The sequence below is a fragment of the Budorcas taxicolor genome, chromosome 1, assembly GCF_023091745.1.
Source record: "Budorcas taxicolor isolate Tak-1 chromosome 1, Takin1.1, whole genome shotgun sequence".
Lineage (NCBI taxonomy): Eukaryota > Metazoa > Chordata > Mammalia > Artiodactyla > Bovidae > Budorcas > Budorcas taxicolor.
This window is the reverse complement of record NC_068910.1, coordinates 192,237,450-192,242,015: the sequence shown is the minus strand read 5'-3', so window position 1 is coordinate 192,242,015 and position 4,566 is coordinate 192,237,450.

Sequence of the window (4,566 nt, the reverse complement as noted above, 5' to 3'; positions counted from 1 at the left end):
GCAGCCCCGCAGAGCAGGCAGCAACCTCAGAGATGCAACACAAAATAGACACACAGAGACAGACACATATGTAAAAGTATTTTTCTCACCACATTCTTCAGTGAGGTTGTAGACAATATTCCCTGGACTTCTGAGCCATTTCAGCAGGAGTCTACTAAGAGCTAATAAAAGGAAATGCCTGATGTCTTGGCTTGCTGTTTGCTCATTAAATTGAAACTAAGATACAAAACAGTCAGCAAGTCAGTATGTTTTATTATCTCAGGTCTAACCCTAGGCTCAGAATTCTGTAGTGTTTTGTGGGAGGCAGCATTGGTTTAAAACAAAGAAAGTCACTCTCTTTGAAGTCAGGTCCCTGGGTGAGCATTCTGATCCTGGCCTAAGTAGTTCTAGTTACTAGAACTAATGTTTGGGCAAATCACTGATGGATGGGGAGGCAGAAGACGTAGGAGACACAGGTTTGATCTCAGGTAGGGAAGATTCCCTGGAATAGGAAATGGCAACCCACTTCAGTATTCTTGCCTGGAAAATTTCATGGACAGAGGAGCCTGGCAGGCTACAGTCTATGGGGTCACAAAGAGTCAGACATGACTAAGCACACAGCACATATGAACATATGCCTATCACTCCCTTCCGATTCAGTCAGTTTTAACATGAAAAAGCCAATATTGTTAGAATGCACTTCCTAATTATTGGGCCTGGACTTGCCTTCCCATAACTTTAAACCTATGGCGTGCCTTGGAACCAAAAGAATGACAGTGCTCCCTCTTCTCTTCACTCCTTCTGGTCCCCAGAGCGAAGGAGGAGCAGTAGAAGGCCTGGTGGAAGGCCCCCCTACAGTTCTTTGAAGTAAGGCAGTAAAGAATGGCAGAGTTGTGTGTCAGCTCCAACCTCGCTGAACTTGGCCAGGCCCTTCATACATCATGAAGCCTCCAGAGTTTCATGCCTGACAAGGACCCATGCCTGGAATGACCCTCTCCTGAACTGCACCCAGTTGCTGGTTAGAAGACAGCACCAGTCTTATAGGCCCCAGCTCAACCACTTCTTCAGGAAGTCTTTGCTGAATCTCCAGGTGGTCTAATTTGGGATGATATCTCCTTTTTTCCCCTGGGTTCTCACTAAACACAGAGCACGTCTTCCCCACCCCTCCCCCACAGAGTCATCTATTCCAGTCCATGATGCTCAGAACCACTCATTGGTCCCTGGTCTCTAGGGCAGGGACAGCATCTCATTTATTCTGTTCCAATGGCTGATTTAACGAAGCTCACATTAGTACCAGGGACAGAGGAACTAGTGTTGGAAGACAGGCGCACAGAATGACCCTCCTGTAAACCCCACCCCCCACACGTTAAATTGCACTGTGAGGGTCTATACACAGAAGCGGGAGGGGGCATGGAAAGGGACAGGTGGTCAGTGGTCTCCCCTTTCTCTAATCCCATCCTATTCATGAGCTGTCCCATGGGCATATGTGGCCAGCCAACCTAGCTTCACCCATAGGACCATGGCATTTGCAACCCATAATTTAGCCCAGAGGCTCAATATCAGAGCCAGAAAAGGGCCTTTCCCTGTGAGAAGTCCCTGGTGATGATCTAATAATGTGAGATGAAGCTCAGCTGATTCCTGCCCTGCCCCCAACAGTATTAGAAGAAGCAGTACCGCAGGGAGCTTCGTCATGATCCTATTACTATAAATGATGGCTTGAATCCACCATCAGATTTGGTATTACCATATAATCATTTCTGTAAAAGACTTCAGAATCATCATTAGCACAGGGAGCAAATTAAATGACATGCCAGCAGGGATTTTCCTACTGATAAATTAAAATGAAATTAGATAAAAAAAAAAATAGAATGATACCAATTTTGTATTACAAAGATCACACCTACTCAGAGCCGAGAAGAATGACCAGAATCAGATAAGCCTCAGCATCCCATCTTGCCTCTCTAGAGAACATGTAAATTTGCGTTCAGCAACCAAGACAGTCAGTGGGAGTCTCTGAGAAGCCCACTTCACTGGTAGCTGAACTATTCTCCCAAATGCAAGATGGAGTTTCTTAATGGTGCAGAAATCCTTGCACATCATTGGGTCCCTGGGTTATGGTTTACACAGAGTGCAACTTCCCAGGACTCTTCCTGTGGTATAAAAAGGGAGGCAAGGATCTGGTATAAAACCAGCACTTCCCTAACCTGCCATGTGACCTTGAATGAGCTCCTCTCTCACCTTTCCTGAGTCCTTCTCATCTTATAAAGCTGAATGTCAGCTTTATTGTCTATATGATGATGTGGTTTGCTTTGATATTTTACAGCTAATCTTTAATAAAATAAGAACAATGTTCCTTTTCCCGCTTCTTAGGACTGTTGTCAAATGCAAATGAGTAATAAACATGAAAGCATGTAACAAAGTAGAAAATACTATTAAAGAGGAAGTTTTTGTTAGTTTCTTCTTAAAATTGGAGAATGATTGCTTTACAATGTTGTGCTGGTTTCAGCCTTACAACGTAAATCAACCATAAGTACACATATGTCTCCTCCCTTTTGAACTTCCCTCCCACCCCACAAACCCAACCCACTCCTGCAGGTTGTCACAGAGTGCTGGGGCGAGCTCCGTGTGCTCTACAGCCACTTCCCACTAGCTATCTATTTCACATACAGTAATGTGGCACTCTCTCAAGTCCCACCCTCTCCATCCCCCACTGTGTCTACAAGTCTGTTCTAAAGAGGAAGTTTTTTTTAATTGACGTATATTTGATGCACAGTATTTCATAAGTTACAGCCATAAAATACAGTGATTTATAATTCTGCATGTGCATGGTAGTACATATATGTGTGTGCTACTAATGTAACCAAGAGATTCATAAATATACACCACTATGTTGAGCAATAATCTCACTGTATATCTGCATATTTCAACATCCCTATCAGTCTTTCTTTAGAGAACAGTGTTTGAGTTCAGGAACAGATAATTAGTGGCTGTGTCTACTTGAAAAGACTTTGTAGTATATTACTATATTTGCTAGCTAAGAAAATGGTATTTTTCTAGCACTTCTCCTCTTCTTTCTTTTTTCTCTTTTTTTCTTTTCACTCTAAACTCATTCATTCATTTAACACATCTGTAATGAGACCTAAGTACAAGGAACACAGTGGGGAATTAAAAAGGCATGGTCATGCCACACATATTTTACAGTCTAATGAGGAAGACAAAGATATAAGTATGCTGATGACTAGAAATGATGAAAAGTGCTAGGGAGGAAAGGAGCATGGAGCTGGGAGGTATCAATTCAAAAGAGGGTGAAATGGCCTGAATGTTGCATTCTCCAAAATTCATCTGTTGAAACCCTAATCCCAATATGATGGTGTTTGAAGGTGGAGCCTTGGGAGGTAATTAGATCATGAGGATGGGACCCTCAAGAATGAGTTAGTGCCTTTATAAGATGAAGCCAGAGAACTAACTCACTGTCTTTCTATCACTTGAGGGAACAACAAGAAGACAACCATCTACACCCACAAAAGAAGGGTCCTCACCAGAACCTGATTATGCTGGTACCCCGATCTTGCACTTCCAGCCTCTAGAACTGTGAGAAGTAAATTTCTGCTATTATAAGACATTCAGTCTATGATACTTTGTTAGTAAAGGGCTCCCCAAGAAGTGAATTTAAAGCTATCTCCTTAAGAAAGGGAAGAAACCAGCCACGTGACAAGCAGAAGAGAAAAACATCTCAGATGGAGTGGCAGCAGTACTAAGGCCCTGAGGCAGGAAGCAAACAGGAACACAGCAATCCTCGAGGCTTGATTGCAGGAAATCAGGAGAAAAGAAGGGCAGTAAATGGCCTTGGCAGAACTTAAAGGCCATCACAGAGGGTGTGCATGTAAGGAAGCTGTAACCCAGGCAATGTCACAACCCTGTTTATGTATTAGCAGTGTTACTTTCGGTTCTGTGTGGACAGTGAGTTGCAAGGAGCCAAGAGCAAAGGCAGGAGGACTGTTAGCACCAGCGTGGCTACCTGGGCTGAAGGGACAGAATCAAGGTGGAACAAGAGCCTTTTCTGACCAATGGTGCCTATGGGTGAGCAAGCGAAAGTAACCAAGGATGGTGTCAAAGATTCCAGATTAAACATTGGGCGGATGACAGATCCAGAAAGGGAAGAGACAAGTTTCAGTTTTAGGGAAACATTACAGTTCTGCCTTGGGCGAAAGAGGGTGCTTGAAGGATTCGTGGAATCAGCGGCATCTGGGTGTTTCGTCAATCTAATTCAGTCTGGAAAACAGAAACCACACCAGCCCTTTTAACAGAGTGAACTAAGTACAGGAATTGGTCAACAGATGTTGGAAGACTCAGGAGAGAAAAGAGCCACTGGGATAACACAGAGGTGACAACTGTCATCTCTCGGTGCCATCGTCACCCCCATGGCCAGGGAAATGGAGGGAAGAAGGTGTGGTTACCAGAACCAGAGGCTGGAGGAGGAGCCCTGCTGAGCTGGGACTCAGATCTCTGAGCAAGGGTCAGGACTAGTGGTGCTGGTGCTGGTATCTCTGGGGGAGTTCCAGGAAGCCCATTCTAGGGTGTGGGGAG